Source organism: Marmota marmota, unplaced genomic scaffold (genome assembly GCF_001458135.2).
Source record: "Marmota marmota marmota unplaced genomic scaffold, marMar, whole genome shotgun sequence".
In the NCBI taxonomy this organism is placed as follows: domain Eukaryota; kingdom Metazoa; phylum Chordata; class Mammalia; order Rodentia; family Sciuridae; genus Marmota; species Marmota marmota.
This window is the reverse complement of record NW_026000168.1, coordinates 5,402,170-5,426,817: the sequence shown is the minus strand read 5'-3', so window position 1 is coordinate 5,426,817 and position 24,648 is coordinate 5,402,170.

Sequence of the window (24,648 nt, the reverse complement as noted above, 5' to 3'; positions counted from 1 at the left end):
GGATTCGTCTTTTGAATGCCTTCTTTAATGCTGATATTGTTTCTCTCTCTCTCTCTCTCTCTCTCTCTCTCCTCCCTCCCTCCCTCCCTCTGTGTGTGTGTGTGTGTGTGTGTATCACATTTGATTTATCCAGTCATTTGCCCATAACCCCTTGGGCTGCTTCTACCTTTTGACTGTTGTGAAGAACTGCTTTACAGCTAGGTTCAGTGATATGCTCCTGTAATCGTAGCAGTTTGGGAGGCTGAGGCAGGAGGATCATCGCAAGTTCAAAGCCATCCTCAGCATCTTAGCAAGGCCCTATCTCAAAACAAATACTAGCAAGGGCTGTGGTTATGGCTCAGTGGTTGAGCACCCTTGAGTTCAATCCCTGGTACAAAAACTAAAAGGCCTGCCATGTATATAGGTGTACCAGTGTTGGAGTCACTCTGGAAATACACACCCTTACGTCCTGAGCAAGAAATACTGAACAATTATTGCACCCCGCAATAACTTGGGCTTTACTTCCGCTCGGATAATGAGGCGTGGCTCCAAAAGTAGGTGTCACCTGGTGAGACTGAGTTACACTCACCTGTTCCTTTGTAATCCTACCCCTTGCCCTGTTTGGGATAGACTGTCCCATGGAACCAACACTTGTGTGTCACCTATAGAAGAATAAAGAATTCCAGTGGCTTGCTCTCTTTCCAGGGACCCTGAAGTTCAGAGAGCTGTCCCAGATTTTGAAAAGGCACTTCTGTTTGTTTGCATGCTTCCTTCACTGTTTCTTAAGTTATTGAAATAGATAGATTTTGTGAACCCAGCAATAGGTTGCCAGCTAGGATAGATGGTAATATACCAGTATCTCTTAGACATCTTGCTTCCAATTTTCTGGAAAGTATCTCCTGAAGTAGAACTCAGGACCTTATGATTACTCTGTTCAACTTTCTGGAGGGCCTGCCAGACTGTCTTCCTTGAGGGCTGCACCATTCTGCATTACCACCAACAGTTTAAAGGTTTCCAGTTTCTCCACGTCCTCACCGCTATATGGTATTTTCAGTTTTTTTTTTAAATGAGAATAACTGTCTTCATGGATATGAGGAACCAATTTTGCATTTTAAAAATTAGTATGGTCATACACTAAAACTTACATTTAAAAATTAAAAAGGGTTAATAAATATAGATATGCAGAAGAATTATTATCAAATAAAACAACTAAACCCCCCCAAATGATGTCACAGTTTTACTGGAAATTTAATACAAATTTCTTGGATTTGGGTCACTTTCAAAGAAACAATGTACAATGTATATTGAACTATTTATGGTATTTTTTTCTTTGTCTCCCTTAAATCTTTGCCACCCTATAGGTATACTAACATCATTGGTTAACAAATCAGAAAACTGACATTTCTCAAGCATAAATAACTAATTTAAGACCCCCAGTTGAATGACAGGGAAAAGAGGCCTAGGTATTTGTCCAGGCTTATAGATCTAAGTATTATGAAGTAAAGATGAAAGTAAGCAAGTAAGATTGACCACCCATATTCCTAGCCATTACACTGTGCAACCTATAATTTGATAGAGCAAGATTAAACTGTGATCAAAACCCAGCTCACATCTCATCAGACTGGCCAAGTTTCTCTTCCAATTGATAATAACTCCAATCGAAATTTTAAATGCTGCGATATTCAATTGCCTGTCTCCTTGAGTAGATGTAGATACAAATATAATCTTGTCATTTTGTCATTTGCTAGCTGGTATTGACTGTTGAAATGGAGGAAAAGGTAACAATAGCTTTGTTATCAAAACATGCTGAGGTTACATGACTATCATTTAGAAAGACTAATTCAGGAGATCCTGAAAATATTTGGAAATATTTGTTGTTTGTTTTTACAACTTTTAAAGTACTGTTCATCTATTGGAAAAACAAAACCTGCTCCAAAAGAAATTTTAAATGGCAAAAGTGGTTGAATAATTATAAGAGAGGAAAATGGAGTTTTTATTGTGTTAATAAAAGTGTGGTACTTTAGTGTGAAGTCTCACTGACCAACTCTGCAAGTGGTGAGAGGAAAGAGGTTTAGAATCAAAAGAATGTAAACCTATGGAAGAAACATGGGTGGGGGGCGGGGAGCATAAGATCAACAGAACAAGAAGTAAAGGCAGATGGAAAGTAAATTAACCTTCAGATTCATTGCAGCATGATAAAGGGAGAGAGAACTGAAAGTTGTCTTCAATGTTTCATTCCAGATTGTGAGGAAATATTCTAGCCATAACTGCTTTTAAGGTGATTTGTTACCAGTAATGAGATGATTATATTTAGACTATAAGTTCAAGGTAGAATAAATCACTGTTCCACAGTTAATCAGAGGAATGATCATTCATGTAAGATTTCACAAGGGGAGCTTCAAAACACATCTTGTAGAATATTGAGTAACTCCATCCATCTAGAAGTTTAGTTTACTTATTTTAAATAAGTTTATTGACAATCTGGCTGCAGCATCTGTAATAGGAAGAAATGCACTTAAGGAAAATCATGTTGGTCCTTTAGTCAAAAAAAAGTGAATATTTCAGGGAAAAAATTAAAAATAGCCCAGTTTGTTGATTTTATATCAATAATCAAATCACCTCTTTTTAAATTACATCTTTTAGTCAAAAATTGTAAGAACAGGATGTGACAGGCTGAAATGGGCCAAATCACAAGGGGCACTCTCTCCTTTAGGCTCCATGAAAACACCTGCTGGTATAGAGCCCTCCAGATTTGTAGAAGGCATTTTGCTGCTTTCATTTCATTCCTCTATGCAACCCCTCTTACTGCCCAGCTTTAAGAAGACACTGCCTAGGAGAGGTTTTTCTGGTGCCATTTCCTTTTCTTGGTTATGGATCTAGAATGTCACCTTAAAGGCCAATGTGTTAGAGGCTTGTTGGTCCCCAGCTTGGTGCTATTGGTAGCTGGTAGCACCTTTAAGAAGGGAGGCCTAGCAGGGATGTGCCCTGGAAGGGGACTGTAGGACCCTGGTCTCTTCTTCTTTTTCTCTCACACTCCTAGTCATAAGGGAAGCTGTTTTGCTCTGTGACACACACCTACATGATATGCCACCACAGGCCATAATTATGGGGTCAACGAATCATGCACTGAAAACTCTTAAACTTTGAGATAAAAGAAAAAAAATCAACCCTTCTTCTTTATAAGTTTATTATTTTGGGTATTTTTTATGGTGACAGAAAACTGATTAACACAGACCTGAAAAAAAAAGTACTCACTCCCTTGCAGTTTGTGCTCTGGAGAATTATTGGGAGTTCAACACAAGTTATTAAAATAATAATTTTAAAAGGAAAATAATACCATAACTTGTAGTCTTTCATAACTATACAATAGAGTTTTGATATAGATTTAATTTAATATATTCTTATAAGGAAATTTAATGCAAGCTATAGTATCAGAATAAGAAAAATGCATTTATGGTATAGGTACCATAAATTTTAGGAAAAATAGAGAAAAATCCCTCAGTAGTATATAATAAACTTAAAATGCCCATTTGTTTTTTAGTTATATAAATTTAAGATGAAAATAATCCACTAACATAGAATAGAAATTATTTTTTCTAAAAACAATATATTATTTCTGCAATGGAATAATCAAATGATATTTTTGTGCCTATTTACAGATAAGCAAACATTCATAGCATTCTGTAAATCCTTCCTCATCAAAAATTAAATGAACAGTTTATGTGACTGTTTTAAACACTCTAAAAATGAAAGTATTGTCTTTTCTATTTTTTCAGCCAAATTGCTGAGGACCTTACACATGATCAGTTCTGGGATTTGATTATTACCCATAACGTTTATGGATGTTCATTAAGACATGAAATTCCTTGGTCAGAGACAGGGCACTTTATCACTTACAGTACAGCAAGCAACATGAGTGGCAGCAAATTTTGTCAGTTATCTCTGCTCCTAAGTCTCATGAAAAGTAGTGTATTGGATCTTAAACACATGGTGCATGTGTTTTGCATCTGAGAACATGAACTTGGGGAATCTACAGATTTTACAGCAGATGGTGTCTTAGTCTGTTGGAGCTGCTATAACAATAACACCATGGAGGGGATTTCCTGAACAACAAATATTCATTTCTCATGGTTCTGAAGACTGAAGGGTCTAGGATCAAAGCACAAGTAGACACTGAGTGTGATAAGCATTGAACTCATAGACACTCATCTCCTCCTAGTATCCTCGGGTAACGAAAGTGTAAGAGAACTCTAAGGTCTCTTTGGCAATGACAATAATTCTAATCATGAGATTGGAACCTCACCACCTCCAAAAGGATTCACCTCCATTACCAGCACCTTGGCAGTTAGGATTTCAGCATATGAACTTGGTGTGCAAAAAAACATTCAGTCCATAACAGTAAGCAAGCTTGCTTTTGTTTTTATAAAATCAACCTTGTTTTTCAAGGTTGCCAGTTGGATTTAAAAAAACACACAAAACAAAACCCCCTGATACTTTACCTAGGTAAGAGCTTGCAGTTCTAGAACAGTGGACATGCAGATGAGCAAGGGGACCAACTATTTCTGCAAATACCGGATGATAAAGAAGAAGCAGGGGAGGGAAATGAAATGTTGGTACATCAAGCCTCACTCCTGCAGTGCTGCTTTCCTATCTCTCTCTGCCTCTGCAATCCAGCCTCCCTGGTCTCCTTTGACCCTGTTGCTTGATTTCTTTTCTCAACTTCTTTACCTTCTTAGGGCCTCTGCACATAGTATAAATTGATTTTTCTGCCTGAATGTTCTCCTCTTCAGTCTCTGAAAGTCCCCTCATCATTCTGGTCTCCGTCTTTATAGAACCTCCATGTAGAACACTGTGCTTATCTCTCTCTAACTGGTTCCCCCAGGTGATTCCACATCACTCATTATCTTAGCAACCACTTCATTTTCTGACAATGTTCCATAATGTGAAAGGAGTCTGTTTGTCTCTGTTGTGTACCTCCTTCACTAGGCTCTAAGTTCTAGGCATGACAGGTTCCCACCAACACTGGAGCAAATGAATGAAAGAATCAACCCGGAGTCTTAATCCATATGCACTTCTAGAAACACAGAAAAATTAAACTGATAAACATACAAAATCAAGGTTAAAACATACTCTTTAGCATCGTTTGGTAAAGGGGAGTAAGGAACACTCTACAGTCTTCTCTAAAATGAATGCCATACTACACAGATTTTTAAACAAAGATTATTGTTTCAAGGTACACTGCGACCTAATGTGTTGTATTAAGTTTAGTGCAATCCACCTAAAGGATTACAAATAGAGTTGATTTGGTACTTCAGTTAAAATATGGGAAGACTGCTGGAGTGGGATTCACAAGTCCTGGGTTAGTCCCTTCTCCTGTATTGGCTTGCAGGGCAGGGGTAGGGGTGGGGCGCTTAAGAAAAATCTTATTGGAACCTTTTAACTTTTGGTTTCTTCATCTTATTTATTTATTTATTTTTATACTAGAGATTAAACCCAAGGGCACTGAGCTACATCTCCAGTCCTCTTTTAATTTTGAGAAAAGGTCTTGTTAATTTGCTGAGGAAGGCTTTGTGATCCTCCTGCCTCTACCTATCAAGTTGTTGGGACTATATGCATGCCTGACTAGTTTCTTAATTTCTATTTATTTATTTGTTTATCTATCTATTTATTTATTCATTCATTTCTTTATTTATTTTGTAGTTGTAGATAGACAGTGTGCCTTTTATTTTATTTGTTTCATTTTTACGTGATGCTAAGGATGGAACCCAGTGCCTCACACATGCTAGGCAAGCGTTCTGCCTCTGAACTACAGCCTCAGCCCTGAATTTCTTAATTTTTAAAGTGAAAAACTAGATATTTCTAAGTCCTTTATCAACTTTTCAGTTTTGTTGTTTTTTCCACAGATAGCACTCAGTTTCTAGTGTATGATTTTACAATTGGGTCACACATGCCATCAGAGAAATGAACAGGAAGCACCAAATTAACTTTCCCCTTATACTTAGGGTATAATTTTTATTCATGAAGACATTTGTTAATAGTGCAAACACTTCCATATGTTTATTTTTAGTTCACTTAATGAAACTGTACTAACTTTCTATTTTGACCTAACTTGGGGTATGTTAGGTGATGAGGATAAAACAATAAACAGAAGTAAAGTGGTCTCTGTTGTCTTGGAGAATTAGGGAATTCATGTGATCTCTCGTCCATGCCTAGACTAGATGAGGCAATGACCCTGTGTCTAGTCATAGCTTCAAACATACTACCATTACCACAATTATAGGTTTATTGTTTGTTTGTTTTAATAATACTGGGGATTGAGCCCAGGGCCAATTTACCACTGAGCTACATCCCTAGTTCTCTTACTTCTTTATTCTTTATTTTGATACAGGTTCTCACTAAATTGCTCAGGCTGACCTAGAATTTGTGATGATTCTGTCTCAGCTTCCCAGGTCACTGGTATGACAGAATGTACCACCATGCTCGGCTCAAAACCATAGTTTTTAAGAGATGAGAAAACCAATTAGTTAAACTGTATCTGCTGGGAGTACTCCTGTACCATGGTAGACCTAGATCAAAAATGACATTGAACTTCATAGTTGAATGCAATTGGCAAGATTTGGTATAAGTTTCTCTCATGGATTAATAGTTCAAATAATATAAAATCATCATATCTGTAAGTCAAAATGAGTTAGATATTGGCAGTTTCACATAGTCCAATTTTATTTGAATGGAATGAAGTTGTTATTGATCTGTATTCTTTATTAAACTTACAATGTCTGGAGGAATATCAGTCTCCTTAACTATGGGCTTCTTAAAAGGCTTTTGAAATACCTCTCATTATATGATCATGAATAAATAAGCATTTGTCTTCCAATACGGAATAAGGGCTTTTTGCAAAAAGATAGGAGACATTTCAGAACATAGTTCTCAATTACTTGAGAATGAGATTTGAAATGCTGTATATGCTATAAGGTTTATCTTGAAAACTGACAATTAATAGCAGAATCCACTTACATAAAAAGAAAGTGTGTGTGTGTGTGTGTGTGTGTGTGTATCTTCATGTAACATTTTAATTAAGAATAACAGAATTTTTCAGATGCTTGGAAACAGAATCAATGCCCTGAAAAATAAACTTAGACCAGAAAAAAATCAGGCTTATGTTGTTCCACTGTGTTTTCACAGGATAAGTCCCCATGTAATACAGATTATATTATCAGTTCTAAGTTTTTCACATATATAAAATGCTTTTATCAGAATAATAACACCATTTTTTTAGCTATTTAGCAGTTTTATCACCCTTTCCTCAGTAAAAGTTCCATAGTAAAAGACTACTTTGCCCCAGGAATAGCATGTGACCCAGGCTTGACCCTCATGCAGTTGAATCCTAAGGACCTGCCCATATTAGAACATTTTTGAACCTACAGAAATAGGAGTCACCTATGATTCACACTAGTAAGACTTAAGCCCCAGGCAACTAGGACATGTTCAAGAGTCCTAGGTGTGTGTGAGCCAAAGCAGGGCCAGTCAAACACCTTCCAGGGAAGGCTGGACAATCAGAACGGCTCACTGTTGGAGTATGTGGATGGATCAGGCTACCATGACCCTTCCCATGTGGAAAGATCTTGGCTGAGTTGGATAAAGAGGCCAGCATAGAGAGATGCAGAGAAATAAGACAGGTACTGTTATGGTTTGGATACATGAAGTTCCTGTGTTGATGTAAGAATGTTCAGAGATGAAATGACTAGATTAGGAGAGCTGTAACCTAGTCAGCATATTAATCCATTGATGGATTAGTAATTTGAATTGACTAAGTGGTAACTAGGAAGGTGGGACATAACTGGGGATGTGGGTTGCTGGGGGCAGGGAGGGCTTTGGGGATTTTATCTTATTCTCTGGACTTTCTCTCTCTCTCTCTCTCTCTCTCTCTCTCTCTCTCTCTCTCTCTCTCCTTCCTGATGGCCATGTCCTGAGCAGCTTTCCTCTCCCACATTCTTCATTAATGAATGTTCTGCCTCATCTCTGACTCAAAGCAATAGAGTTGGCCAGCTGTGGACTGACCCTCTAAAATCCTGAGCCCCAAATAAACTTTGCATCTTTTAAGCTGGTCTTTTTGGGTATTTTGGTCACAGTGACATAAAGATGACTAGCACAGATTCAGGCAGACAGAAGCCAGAAAGGACTGGGTGTTTGTTATCAGCACCTGATGCCTTAGATCTCTTCCTCCATCCTGAGAACTACCTTCTGTCAGTCCCTGCAACATCAGGAAAGTGAAACACTTTGTATTCCTTTGATTATTATGTCTTCTGTTATTTGAAAATTGAAGGAATCCAAACTAATAGAAAAGCCAGAATGTTCATGAGAAATTTTGGACAGTGAAAGAAGACAAATTCTTGCTTCAGATCTTTCTTCATTCTGTAAGAAAACAAAATGGGACGAACACCACAGGACAGAACAGGGCTTTTTTTCTTAGGAACAACAACAAAAAAATAAATTGCAATAGGGATCTAAAAGTCTAAAGGTTAATCAATTCGATCCAAATTTGTATAGTAAGGACAAATATGTGACATGACTAATTAACACATTAATTGAAATGAATGAAATAATTAATGAGGTGAATCCTAACCTTAGGAAAAATATCCCTTTATACTGGCATTTTTCAAAAAGAAGCTTTATGGTTAATTATTTTATAGGAGCTGAACACAATCTGATGTGAAGAAATAGAAATGGAAAGGAAAGATATTCTAGCCAGATTATAACATTGAAAATGGGATGAGGATGGAATTTTAAAGAGACTTTAAAGACACAGGGTCTACTAAAACAGTATACCTCGTGAAACTGGAAAACAAGAGTGGAAAGTGAGATCAGATGATTTAAAATCTTTTTATAGCAGTAACATACAGAAAATGCTGCTCACTGAACTTCATGGTTCTTTCCCCTGTATTTCCACCTGAACTGTTTAGAAGGGCTGTTTTTGCAAAGGTCACATCTTTGTGTTGCCTATTGTTTTAGTCAGGTTTTTCACAATGATGACCAAAAAACCTGACAAGAATAATTTTAGAGTAGGAAAAATGTACTTGGGGCTCATAGTTTCAGAGATTTCAGTTCATAGATGGACAATTTCATTGCTCTGGGCCCTAGATGCAGCAAAACATCATGGAGGAAGGGCATTATGCAGAGGAAGAAGGCAGCTCAAGAGGTGGCCACCAGGAAACAGAAAGAAAGTTCTGCTCACCAGAGATAAAATATCCACCCCACAGGCACACCCCCAGGGACCCACCTTCTCCAACCACGTGCTACTTGCCTATAGTTAACTACCCAGTTAATCCCCACCAGGGGATTAATCCACTTATTATGTTACAACTCTCATAATCTAATGTTTTCACCTCTGAAAATTTTTGCATTGGCTAATAAGAGTGTTGGAGGGACAACTCCTATCTAAACTATAGCACCTATACTAATAAAGACTAGCAATGCATATATTTAAATGTAAATTTATTCATATTAATAGTTTAGTCATAATCATATTGACATATGATTTTGATAGTTGTGACTTTATGGAGAGAGAGAAGCGGGGCTGGTTGAGATAGAGAAACAGAAAAGTCAGAATTAACCATTTTGCCCTGCAGACCTCTTCCTTAGAGGTAAACTGTTCTGTTTTTGATTTAACATCTGATGGTGTGTGTTTTACTTATCAAATAATGTCAGACTGGTTTAGTATGAGTTCATAGATATGATTCAGAGAGCTAGAGACGAGGTCTGTGAAACAGAACTTGCTACCAGTTGAAGAGAAAATTGAAGTCATAGAGATAATGATCGATAGATGTGCCACCATTCTAATTAAAAACACCAGAGTCTGTCAGATGTTTGGAAATAGAATTGATGACCTGAAAAATAACCTTGGATTGGAAAATAGCAGGTTTGTGTTGCACCGTGGGCTCCTGAGAGAGTGATGTCTGCTGAAACATACCTTCAACAGCGCAGCATCCAGGAGAGTTCGGGGGATGGATAAGTCTGGCCACTTGGAACAATAGGTTCGACCTTCAGCATACGCTAGGACAGTCACACAGTTGTTGGTATACATGTAGAGGTTTAAAGAATTAGAAATAACTTCTGTTGTAATCTTCCTTTCAAACATTCTGTCATTGAATACATTTATCATTCCACATGATAATTTCATTCTCATGGAGCTCTTCACCTCTTATGAGTAAAAGCAGGAGAAAATCTTAGAGATGGCTGCATTTTTTTTTTTACAAGTCTCAGTTCTTCAGATATTTAGAATTTTCTTTTCTTGGTATGTTGGGTCTTCTTCAATGGAACTTGCACTAAATATATTAAAAAATCTACTCATAGGGAAGGCTTGAAGTGGGTATTTCAGATCTCTGTATTTCATAAATTGAAAGTTTTGATATATTTTGGCTAATGTTCATGAATTTAAATTTCACAACATAATGTTTATGCAAAGAGAGTACAGAAACATATTCTCAAAATGATTGAAAATGAAAATCAAGTGCTCTTCTAATCTAAAGCTTTCACTTTGTATCCCAAATGCCCTGCTTCTCCACATGTGCTGAAATCTTCTTTGTTTTTTCCCCCAGCAGAGGGTGCAAAATATTAAACCTTGGAACTATGACATAAACTTGTATTAAAATTGTGATGATTTGCAAATTCAAAGGGGAAAAAATTCTTAACTGTTCTTGGAGTCTGACTTGATTATGAGGAAGAAGTCTAATTACCATCACAGCTCTGAAGAGAGGGTCATGAATGTAGTAATCATGGAGGGGGCGACTTCACTATGGGGGTTTTCAAAACCAGGGTCATAATAAGGACAATCTAGTCAAGAAAGAACTTATGCTTAGACTTAGTAAGCAGAGCACAGCAACATTTGATGTCCATAAATGTATATAACTTATATTTTAAATACAGGTAAATAGATAACTCTCTAAGCATCTATTCTGAAGATCTTCAAATATGATTTAAAATGGAGTCTTCCTTACATACCTTGGACACAAACTACAGATATCCTAGAACCACTGTGGCTAAAATAAACTCTTTAGCTCTAGAATGGCTGTTGGCTTCACATATTTTTTTTTATAATCTGATATGATAGACTGAATTGTTGGCCATGGTTCATTACTATCCATATTTATGCCTTTTGCTCCAAGATTTCTTTGTTTTTCTCATAGACTCGAAGCATATTCTCACTTATCCCATTGATTTTAGTCTTAGCTATTTGGCTTTGTTCTCTGCTATTCCTCCTCCTCTTACTCCCCCCACCCCCTTGTTCTCCTCCTCCTGCTTCTCCTCCTTCTTCACTATATCCTAATATCATAATGCAAGACAAGTCCTGAGATGTGTTCCTGTGGTAGGACTTTCTCCCTGGCATCTCCTCTGTCCCATGAGAAAAGTTCCCTCGGTACCTGCAGCACCTTCAGCTGAGCCCTCCCAGTCAGCTGAAGTGGTGCAGACTGAGCTGAATCTGTAATACAGAGCCAGGCCAAACCTGGACCACACTGGGAAGCATAGCTCTCTGGCAGACACAGCTAGATCAATTGCACCACAGTTACATGAGCATGAATAAATGATTTTTTAAAAGCCCCCAACCCCAGAGGAAGTTTGTGATGAAGCACTATCATGGTGATAGTTAAACAATGCAATGGAATCCTTCCTTCCTCTAGGGCAATTGTTTTACATTCAATTCATCCTTTCTTCCATTTATTTAATAAAGAATGGGGTCAAAATTTATGATCTAGACATTGGGGATATAGAAATATAAAACAAAATTGCTCTTGTCTTTTGAAAAGCTCACAAGTAAGAAAATATGGCAGGTTCATTTACCAATAAATGTAACATGGTAGAAGAATTTATATGATACAGTGAAAGAGATAAAGATCCTGTGGTCAGTTCTATCTGACTGAGAGAGAGTGTGGGTAAGGACCGTTTCTTGAAGGGGCAGACCTTTATAATTTCACCGGAGCAAAGGTGAAATATGGATTTTATTACCAATTACAATTTAAACCATGAAGGCACACAAAACAAAACACAGACATTTCTCTGATCCTCAGACTAGAGTTAGAAGACATTTCTCTTTTTTCAAATTTAAATTTTAAACATATATTCCTTATAGAAACACAGGCTCAAAAATTCATGCTGTTTCAACAAATTGTGTATACCTACTTTGTACACAGAATTCTGTGTCAGGCTCTTGTTAAATTCATGCATGAATAAAACACAAATCTGTCCTTTGAACGACTGTGACACACTGGAAGGGTTAAACAGGCACACAATGAAAAATATAAATATACCATGTGTATAGAGGTGTTTATTGTCCTTAGACCCAAAAAGGTCATTGGCAACAATGATAGCTTGATGAAGCACAGACACAACAATTCTAATTCAAGGCAGAAAATAATGACCACTCAGGGAGAGGTGTAGAGTTTGCCATGAGGCTTTAGAGGAAGGAGTTTGAAAGTTCAATAAAAAGAAATTATCTAAAGGTATTCAGAGAAGAGGGCTAGGAGATGCTTCCATTTTTGGAAGCTTCAAGGATATTAAATTTTTTTAAGTGACAGAGGTAAGTTAGAAAATTGTGGTGTATTGTTAACATTTTATTTTTACCAAACTAAAGTCAATGACACAATGCAGAAGAGCAATGAGAAGAGCAACATGAAGTTTTACAAATTTATCTGTCAATCATTTTGAAATGCTAGTTGGAGGTATTTCCTGGATGTGGAGATAGGACCTCCTTTGTAGTTGGAATTCAGATTAGTAAGTAATATAAAGTGATTTCAGAAGTCTACACCCTGAGGTTGGTCTGGACACTCCTAAGGTGTATGTAGTGCTGATGGGTGTAATTCAATAACAAGACTTAAAATAATGCATGCATCAGAAGGCAACCATGGTTAGGTTAGGGCTCAGGTGGTTGTGTGCCTCAGGAGGGTGCAGAGAGTAGGCAACAAAAGCCACCCTAAGTCCCAAGGTAAACAAATACAATGAAGGCATAAGGTCTCTCCTCTTGTTGGTTGCATGAAAGCAAGGAAAAAATACCAAATCACTGCTGAGCCTCCTGACACCCCCAAAATAGAACCAAACAAAAAAATGCACCATGCTGGGTGACCAAAAAAAGTCCTTGGAAAAAGATCCTAAGGCATCAGGGTGAAAGCTGTTCCCCAAGGGTATTTGCATATGTCTTTGGGGCAGGTCTTTGGGGTAGGCTTTGACTACAGCTGTTCTCATTTCTGATTGTGAGAACAGAATGTTGGAAATAGTCACTATTATGTGATATCAACTCATATTGATTGAGGAATCACTATGTCCCAGACACTGTTCTAAATTCTTAACATATAGTAATTTATGTAATCCTCTGGAAGGGATGGGAGAAATTACCATTATTATCCCCTCTCTAAAACTAAGGACACTGAGGTACAAAAAGTTAAGGATCAAGATTCCTCCTCTAGAAACTGGCTCTTAATTCTATGATCTATTTCCATAAAAGTATAAATCTTAGATGTTAGAGATACACTCTGGGCTGGATCTAAGGTTTTGTTCTGACAAGTTACAAGGTGATGCCCATTCTACTGATCCTCAGACTAGAGTTAGAAGATTAAGGCTGTAACAGACACCAAATAATGTCCAAACTCTTTGTTCAGGTCTTTTCTGAAGCCATGACTTGTGGGAAATGAGCCTGAGCTAGATTCCAAGGATCCTTCTAGGTCAAGATTTATCTTTGCATCTTATTTTATACTGGAATAATTCACTGTTTAGCAGAATTATACCTTTGAGAAATGGTCTTTGGGGCAGGCAAATAGAAGGAGGGCCTCCTGAGATTCCCATTTGGCTGTTGTACTACTAGAAGGTCTGAAGGACTTAATTCAAAACGAAAGCCTTAGGGTTTGGAACAATTAGCTTACCATCTGGCTTTGTGATCTTCAATATATGATTAAACATTTCAGAGAGGCCAGAGCCACTGAAACTCTGAGGCCATATTTAAGCTTTTACTTTGACAGATGCCAAGTATCCCAAGAGACATCTGTCTTTGGGAAAGAAATTTGATTACACGACTAGATTTTGGATTAAGAACTCGTAGAAAGATTCCCTGAAAATCTTTGGTAGATAGCTGCAGTCTGTTCAAAAGAGGACCATGCCTCCCTAAACCATGATTGAAACTCATGCCTTCCAATTAGGCAAATTATCCTACTGCCATCCCTGTTTGCTTGGTTATTAAACCAGGGAGAGCCAGGCAGTAGGACCACAAGTTTGAGGCCAACCTGGGCAACTTAGTGAGACCTTTCAAATGAAGTGCTGTGGGTATAGCTCTGGGGTAGATCACTTGCTTAGTATGTGAAAGGCACTGGATTCCATCCCCAGTACTACAAAACACAAACAGAAGAGGACTTCATAACATGTTGTTTTAGATGAAGAGGAGACGAGAAGATAAGAAATGTAGGATATTGGTTCCAACAGGTGTCAAAATGTTGGCTTTGAGACCTTAGTTTTCTTACAAGTGTCATGGTCCATGGGATGCAGCAGACTCCAGGTTTCCTTGCAAGGGTGGGAATATGACTCGGGTTGCTCCCTCACAGCATCATCTTCCTCTGACTAAAGAGGATGGACCCAGGAAAGCAAGGACGTAGTGTAGGCCAAGGAGTGCATTGGATGTCTGTCTAGAACTTCCATGGGAACTGTTGTAAAGAAGAATGATCCCTTCTGACAGACTCAAAGCTGATAGGATTTAAGTCTAGATGGAGCTTCCAGACATCACCAAGTGGAGAAAATTTGTTCATTATGGTATGAATCTGGAATTATCCCTCCAAACCTCGTGTGTTGGAAGCATGATCCCCAATGCAGCAAGGTTCAGAGGTGGGGCTTTTAGGCAGTGATTAGATCATAAGGGCTCTGACTTCATCAGCGGGTTAGTCCATGTGATAGATGAATCCATTCATAGCTGGATGGACTATGGGGAGGTGTAAGCTAGATAGAGGATGTAAGTCTCTGGATCTGCCTCCTAAAAGAGTTGATCTTCTCACTGGCCCCTTGCTAGCTTCCTCTCTTCTTCTCTGTGTCTGTCTCTGTGTCTCTCTTTCTGTCCTTTGTGGCTGTCATGAGCTAAGCAGCTTTCATCCACCATGTCTGTCCTCCATAATGCAATGGAGTTGGCTGACCATGGGCTAAGACTTCTGAAACCAGGAGACAAAATAAATTTTTCCTCCTCTAAGGTGTTCTCATCAGGTAATTTGGTCACATTGATGAAAAGGTGACCAGCACCATGTTTGATACTGAATTTAGTTTAAAGACAAGAAAGAAGACAGAAACTGGGGGCTAATGGGAAGATCTGAGGCTCTGGGTTAGTCTGGGTCTGAAGCTAATAAAAGACCTGGCTGGGTTTTTCCTTTCTATCAGAAATAGATTCTCCTTTTTTTTTTTCTTTTTGTATCTATTGTTTGGTATCAAAAGCTCTCTGACTTAGCATCCTAATGACAAGAACCAGAATGTATGGTTGAGGAATTTGTGTTTAATTTAGAATGTAGTTACAAGTTTCCTGGACTGAAGGTGTAGAGCAGGGTATGGAGGAGGTGACAGGCTGTGAAATGAATTTGCTGGAAGTCAACTGCAATTTACTTCAATAAAAGAGAAAGACAGATCAGTGTGTAGATGAATAATAAGAGTGTTAAATGGGTAAGTAAAAAAAAAAAGTCTCTCTGGACTCTTATTAGGCATCCATTAAAATAAGTGGAAAACTTCAAGTAACTTTTATAACTTGATCATGTGGATGGGTGGAAGCTGTAAAGAGGGGAAGTAGTCCATACAAGTAGATGTTTCTGATTTTAATACATTTCCATAAAATAATTTTTAATTGCATGGGTTTCAGAGTAGAGAGCTGATCACATTGAACACAGATCCAGAAAAGCAACTGTGCTTTCCAAATATCTAATCTACAAAACATTGCAACAGATGCAGGAGGTTGGAGGCCTTGACAATTCTATTTAGCAAGCAGTAAAGGGAGAAATAAGGAAGGAGAGACACATTTTCCCCCGCTCTTGCAGATTTAGTGTCCAGAATACTTCCTGACTCATTGTAGCCCATATGCCTCTACCCACTTTATGTTTTAAGCCCAAATATTTTATTCTCAAATTGAAGGTAGTCAAACCAAGTGGTTTTCTAGTTCCAGAATGAAATGTTCTACCGCAGCCAGAAACCATTTAAAAAATCACCTACTACTTTCCCCTGAGCCTCATAAGCAAACAGATGTGCCATAACGAGGAACCACACGTATCTTATCACCGTCTGTGGCATATGAACACATAGTTACCCCAGTAGAAGGGAAAAAACACTGGTATGCTGGGAAAAATAGGTCTTTAAGAGAGTTAATTATTTAAAATCTGTATGTAATCTGGGGAGGGGAGAAAATAAATGAAAGATGAAATGTAATTGAAATGTCTCTAAATCAAAATGATGTTCTCATAATACCACTCTTAGCCTGTATTTTACAGATACATTTCCTCTAATTTGTTCTGGAAGCGGGGTTTTATTTCTGCATTGATGGGTCTCAGTCAATGACGAGAATCCCTATGACTATTCATTACTTGTTACAGCTAAATCTCTGGTGAGGTGTGAATATTTATGAAGGCTGCCTCTTTTTCATTGGCTTGGATCCTGGTAGCCTTATTAAGAATAAGGTTTACACTAGATTTGCACTCTTGGTGAGCAGGGTAGCATTGCAAATACAGGGTAGAGTTGGAGTGTTTTCAACATCAGCAACACCTGGGAGTATTAAAATTTGGAAGAGTCAGTGTAGCCCCCAGGCTGCATTCTGGTAACGTATGCGAGTTTTGAGATCCTGCCATTTCTTGCTCAGAGTTAATGATTTAAATTTTAAATGCAAGAACTCTCTAAAAAAGAGTGGAGGGGAAAGGTAGATCAACATCGAGAAAGAGGCAGATTTACTCTCAAAGGATCTATCACTGAGTAACAAATGTACATGTCTGAGAAACTTGTCATTTTTAAAGCATTGGGTAGAGAAGGTATTCCTTAAGAAAAAGACACCAGAATAAATGAATGCACTAATTTAAAAATAAGCAAATGCATATATTAGTGTGTTCAGAAGAGAGAGGGTGTGACGGTTTACAGATTATTTTGTTCTGTAATGTGCATTAATTGCTCACAGTTTGTTGAATACACTTAGTACATCCAAAATATAGACCATGAGTAGTTACTCATGGCAAATTTACAGCATGAATCAAAGAAAGAACATTGGAAAGGAAAAATTTGAAGACATATTAAAGGAGAATATGTGTGGCTATTTGATATAAGTAAAAAAAATTGGTCATATTGAACAATACTTGAAAGTGTAGACAAAAAATGTCAAGTATCTAGTACATTGAATTATTTAACCATCATCCCAAACTTTACATATAAATCCAGAACATTCTATGTTAGTGGTATGCTGCCCAGGGTATCCTCATGGCAGTGTGGTCTGCCCAAATTCCATAGCACCATATGTCCAGAACTTGGTTTAATGCTACATAGTGACCGTCTTGAAACTCTTAATGATTTTATTTTTATAAGTGAAATCCAGCTGGTCAATGGAGCATGTGCTTGAATAGAGAATGTAAGAGCAATTTCTAACTCTGATATCCCTGTTGTGCCCTTTATAGGTGGTGTTCTCAAAGTCTCATGGATATTGATTTAGCTTGTTTGCCACTGCTGTGACCAGAAGACCTAAGAAGAATAATTTTAGAGAAGAAAAAGTTTATTTTGGGGCTCAGAGTTTCAGAAGTCTCAGTCCATAGATGTCTGACTACATAGCTTTGGCCCAAGATGAGGCAGAACATCATGGCAGACATATATGAAAGAATAAAGTGGCCCAGGATGTGGCCACCAGGAAATGGAGAGAGAGAGAGAGAGCTCCCCTCAACAAGGACAAATTAAGTTCCCCAAAGGCATGCTCCCAATGACCTACCTCCTCTGGCCACACCCTACCTGCCTATAGTTACCACCCAGGTAATCCATTCAGCTGGATCAATGCACTGATTAAGTTACAGCTCTCATAATACTTATTTCACCTCTGAACTTCCTTGCATTTTCTCACCCATGAGCTTCTGGAGGACACCTCATATCTAAGCTATAACAAATACAGAACTTTGGTGCGTTGCGCAGTAGTGTGTGCAAGTCTGGCAAGACCTCAACTGAGCTCTTGTAGTTGGTTTTGTCTACAACTGGACAAGCATAGGGCTGAAGGAAATGGCTTTGTATTTGAATTGGCATTATACATGATAGAGATCAATGGTAAAAATCATGCTAATTTAACATTTAATTTTTCTTAGTACAATTTAAAAGCACAAATTAAAAAAATCACAATAGTTCAGGAAAGAAAGAGAAACCATGAACAAAAGGAAAAAACTATACATACAACATTTGTTTTTGCCTGATATTTGAAGAAATTTCACACCAAACACCACAAATATAGTCAGTCATTAGCTATGTATAAAATATGTTGGTTCTCAAAGGGGAAGGGATCTTTCCACTTAAATCATTGAAGTAATATTATCTTATTCTTCCACCTACCTTTTATTGTGTGTGTTTTACCCCCTCAGGATCCTGAGAATGTCAAAGCCAAAAAATAGCAGCAAAGAAATTTGCCCAGAGGTCACAATAGGAAAATGCTAATAGTGCTTAAAGTTTTAAGAAAAGAACTGATCTTTGTTTAAGAAGTTGGAATGACTTTTCTATTCAAGTGACTCCTAGTTTTAGGATAGCTCTGTTTTAGGATAGCCCTAGTTTTAGGATAGCTCTGTTTTGAGTTTTAATGATCAGTTAGCATCTCACTTCTGATGCCTATCATAGTTGCATACTCGAATTGAGAGTTTCTCCTCATTTGGAAGTCATAGTACAATTACTACATTTGGGCTTTACAGTTTACAAACATCTCAATCTGGCTTAAGGTTTTTGCCTGCATTCGTCACATAGCCTAAGTATCACCTATTAATTGGAATAAACCTATAGTTACTTGTTTACTCATCTAAAATCTTTAGCTGGAATGAGTCTCCTTTGTCAACTAGGTTATTTGAGCCCATGTCCAAGTCATTCCCAGCCTTGTCCCTGTAACTGAGATAGTGACCCTAAAATTTTGAGGAAGCTTAAGAATCACCTAAAGCTTCTTTTAATCTCGTCATTAAAACAGTTTATAGTTTCAGTATTATCAAGGCAGTAATGGAAGATACCATTTGACGGCAAAATGTATATTGGTGATCTGTTACTTTGAACAATGGAATCAAGAAAAAATATAGTCCCAATTTTCGGACTTTAAACTATTTTGATTGTCTGATTACATTCTGGATTATATTCTGCAGCAACTGGACTTGGTTAGAAGAGAAAATACTGGAGTGAAGTGACTTACACACTATTTATGGACCCTGATAGAAGATATGTAAACAAACGTTTAGAATAGTAAATGGCAAAGTTTGACTCCTAAAACTATAATGGCTTCAAGAAATGTTTCATCAAAGTAAGTGCTTTGAATTTTTCTTCCTAGCTTAATGACCCTGGTTGGGCATGAGGTGGGGGGTGGATAAGAGGAGGGAATGTATTTATTCTGGTGTAGTCAATGAAAATAGCTGCTAAATTAGTACTTTCCCACCAGTTTAACTAAATTGCTAAACGAAGGGGTGGGGAAGGAAGGAACAGGTATCACATACTACAAGACTAAGTTTTGGTCTTGGATTGATTAAGAAGTGTCCTTATTAGTTTCTTAGAGCTGCTGTAACAAATCAGCATGAGTTGAATGGTCTGAAAAACAGACCCTTATCCTCTCACAGTTTGAAACTCCAGATGTCCAAAATCAAGGTATCAGCAGGTTGGTTCTTTCTTGGAAGCTTAGAGGAAGAACCTTACCTCTCTTGTAACTTTTGGTGAGTTCTGGAAATCCTAGTGTCATGGCTTATAGCTGCCCAGTTTCAGCCTCTGCCTCTGTGGTCCCATGGCCATGTTTCTTCCCTGTGTTTCTGTCTCTGTTTTCACACAATGTTCATTTTTTCTTGTATGCTTGAGTTCAAATCCCCAATCATTTATAAGGACACCAGTCACTGAATTAGGAACCCCAAAGTCCAGTGAGATTTCATCTTAACTAATATTTTTGTAAAGACCCTATTTCCAAATAAAGTCACATTCACAGATCCCTGGAGTTAGAATGTCAACTTGTATTTAAAAAAAAAATTAGTTGTTGATAGACCTTAATTTATTTATACACAGTGCTGAGAATTAAACCCAGTGCCTCACACATGCAAGGCATGTGTGCTGCTGCTGAGCCCCAGCCCCAGCCCTCAACTTATCTTTGGTAGAGACAATTCATTCCACAAGTGCTTCCCAAGCTCAGACTCGCACTGGAATGCCAACAAGCACCTTTGAAAAGAATCCTGATACCTCAGCTGTGCCCCTTAGAAATTCCTAACAAATATGAGTGGGAGGGTGTCTCAATTTGGAATGTCCTGCAAGTAATTTGAATGTTTGATAAAATCTCAGAGACACTAAAGGACTCTAGTTTTCCGTTTCTTAAAAAGATATTTTAGCATCACAAAGTCTGTCTTCCACTAGGAAAACCCACCTTTTCATTATTTTGACACTTAAAAAACTAAAAAAAGACCAACAAAAGTGAGGAATGTAAATGAATGACAGATAACAAAAGGAATTTTAGAAAGCTAATCACTTGAGGTATGCTCACTCACTGGGCATTTTAATATACACTGTATGCTGGCTATGGAGAGGTTCAGAGGTGGCCCTTAGAAACTTCCAGATCAGTTGCTTTTCCTCCTAACTGTGGAGGAAGCAACAGACTGATTGTGCTTTGGTGAGGTGAAGTTAGGTGGACCTTACTCTTTCCCCAGGATGTTCCTCAGTTATTAGCCAGTAATGCAAGTGGATCTTATTATCTGTACAGATCAAGTGGCCAAGAAGCTCCAAAATTATGACAGAATTGATCACTCTGTGCTGTTTATTCCCAGTGCTACTCATATTAAGACTGCATTTAGTTACTAAAGAAAAAAACATTTTGAAGGAAGTAAATTGGTTGAAATGTAAACTCTTCCTTTTGACTCCTTTTCCAGAGCCCAAAATACAGATGCCTATAAATATTTTCACAATATTATTTGTGGTACAACCTCATACATAGGATCCTGAGGATCTGAAGGGAGCAGTGAAATCAGCATAAACACCTTCTCTTTGCTTGCTTTCTTAGTCTTGATCCCCTGCTTTCTGTCTCACACAGTATTTGACCTATGCTTAGGTTGTACCCCTGTGGTGGACTGAATGTCTTTGTTTTTCCTAAACTGGTTTGTTGAAATCTTAACTCCCAGTGTGATGGTATCATTAGACAATCTGGCAACCGGGAGGTGAATAGTTCATGAGGGTTGCTACAGTTTGGGTCCTCAGTGTCCCCCAGAGGCCCATGGGTTAGAGACTTGGTCTCCAGCTTGACCCTATTGAGAGGGAGTGAACCTTTAAGAGATGGGGCCTGTGGGGAAGTTTCTGGTCACCTGAGACAGGTCTTCAAAGGCGACTGTGGGAACTTAGCCTTCCCTGCCCCCTCATGTTGGCCATTTGCTCTGCCACACATTCCCTTGATGGCATATTGTCTTACCCCAGGTCCCACAGCAATGAAATCAGTCATTGGACTGAATCCTACCCACTGTAACCAAAATAAACCTTTTCTCTTTTTAAGCTAGTTATCTCAGCTATGTGTTGCTGTAACAGGTAGCTGATTGACACTCATGAGTGAGTGCCCATGTAGGAAATGACCAGAAAGCTTGTTCCTTTTCTTTCTGCCTTCTTCCATAGAAGGATGCAATATGATAGTCATGTACACACCAAGACGAGGGACTTCACCCTCCTCTAACATGTTGACATCTGATCTTGGGCTTCAGCCTCCTGAGCTGCATGGATGAATGTTATCAGGATCAGCCACCTTGATGTGGAAGTTGGTTATGCTTGAGCTAAGACAATCATTATTTTCTTTCAGCCCCATTACTTAAATCTTTATACTTCAACTAAGATATTTTCTAAGCTAATAATAGCCACAATATAAAGAGCCAGTACTTGTTTTTATTCTCAAACTACCCTGAGAAGAACTTTCTTTCACCTTAAGTTTAAAAAAAAATAAAAAGCTCTTTGTTTTATCTTACCAACTCATATTTACTTTGATGTATAAAAATCTCCAGTTACAATAGAGCAGAAGCCCAATCTTAAGAGCAATATATTTACTACTGTCAAACAATTAGCAACATAATGAAATATGAGCAGAATTCAAAACAAACACATATAGGGATTTTTTCCCCTTCATTTTAACACATGAAAAATATCTTCAATCTTTATTGCAAAAAAAGGTCGTTAGACTTGGATAAAGCATTTCAGGTTGATGAATAAAATAGATACATATTGAAGCCCATGTTAAAAAATCTACCAAATGTATTATTGTCATTTCATGTAAAAGCTCATATTTTCACTGAAGTGATATATGCATATATAATATATATACATGAATAATTAATCTTTTTAAAAATATAGTATTTAAAGGGAAAGATAGTTATTATTCCCATTAACATTAGGGTTAAAAAAAGAAAATAAATGAGAATTCTATTAGAAACTTATGTTGCCTGGGTATAGTTGAGCATTAGACTGAAAAGTCTTCCTACTTAATATTCTGTAGTGTGCTGTGTGACAGATTTTTGTACAGGAGAGCTAAGAACAATTGGCCTCATTTCTTTCTAAGGCTACAACAAACTCACTCCTACCAAAGTATAGTTGGTAACTACATTCCTGTACCCCTTCTTTACCAACTTTCTTAATCTTGTCAAGTCTGTTGCCATTTAAGAACTCCATGGAATCATCTTTATAGAACTAACTGGGAGGAGCCAGTGTGTTCTTGTGAAAGAGAAAAGAGAGCAACACTCTTCAGGGTCAGGTGGTTCCTGTCCCAGCTCCTCCACCAATGAACTGGGGAAAGTTCCCTAATCTTTCTGTGCCTTAGTATCTTTGTCTTCATAGAAAATTAAAATTCACTGAGAGTTCAGTCTGGAATAGCCATTGTCAATGTAATAGAAATAATTTCAAATTGAATTCTATGGTTTCATGACTAAGCAATTCCAATATTGTTCTAACTTCTATTAATTCAAACCACTAAGGTTGGGATGTGTCAGGTGGTTTATCTATTAATATAAAAGGTCTGGATAGTGGCCTGGCTTGTCACATTTCGGTCTGTAGACCAGCAGCACGGGGAGCATCTGGGAGCTTGGTAGAAATGCAGAGTACCTGGTGCCGCTCTAGGCCCAGTGCATCAGAATATGCATCTTACCCAGATCCCCAGGTGATTTATGGGTGGATTAATGTTGGAAAACTGCTGCACTACATGGTTGACAAAATTCATGTGAACTCACAGGGATGTATTCACATCCCTGTGCAAAGAGCAGGGAGCCTCCCATCAGATCTCTAGATCACAGTTTGCAAAATCTTGGAAGAGTGAGCTACCCATACATGAATTCACCTTTTGTGCCTCAGCTCCTTCATCTGAAAAAAAAATGGGATTGTTGTAAGGATTGCCAAGCATGGCAGATCAGCAGTTTATATACTACCGCGCACAGTGGAAACTCACTGGATCACTAACCATTTACTGCAAACCCATTAAGTAGAGGTGAGACTCATGCTGGAAGCTCTGAATGCAGCACTAGATAAAAGAGAGTCCCTACTTTCATGAGACTTACAGTCCAGCAAAGGAAGTTGGCAATAAAATAGCAGACATGTAAACAATAACAAAAAAGTTTCACTTATTGATATGCTCTGTGATGTCTAGAGAATAGCAGGGCTACTACAGACTGGAGAGGCAGCACGTGCTTTCAGAGAAGAAAACAAATGAATGAATATCAGAACCAGCTATTATTGAAGTAGTTTCTGGAGCAAAGTTCCAGGCACAGGGCTGAGCATTTATATGCATTCATTTTTTTTTTTTTTTTAGCATCCACCATTACCCCAGAAAAGTGGATGACTTGCTTGGACAATCAGATATTTAAAGCAGAAGTATCATGGAAAGATTTTTTTTTTTTTGGATACTGAGGGATTTGAACTCATGGTGTTTTAACACTAAGCCACATTCCCAGCCCTTTTTATTTATATTTTGAGACAGGGTCTTGTTAAGATGCTTAGGGCATCTCTAAATTGCTGAGGCTGGCTTTGAACCTTTGATCCTCCTGCCTCAGTCTCTGGAGTTTCTGGGATTACAGGCGTGCCCTGCCATAAAAAGATGTTTGTTGATATTATACACATGTTGTAACAACCTTACGCCAATTAGGATGTTGAAAAATTATTATTACTCTTTAGTCCAACTTACAAAAAAACCCACAAAACTCTTGGAACTACTGAACCCAGAATTGAAGGAAAAAAATGACTATTCTGTACATCCCACAACATAATCTTAGAATCCAGATAAGAACTAGAACTTGGAGATAGTAACATGGCCTTGTTCATAGAATTTCTTTCCACACATAGAAATGAAAAACTCCATGTCCCTTTAAAAAAATACATACGTTTAACTATGTAGCTTGGCTATATTCCAATTTACACTTTGCCTAAGAATTTCGGTCTCTGGGCTTAGTATATATTTTTCTTAATTTCCCTTTGCTATGCAATAAA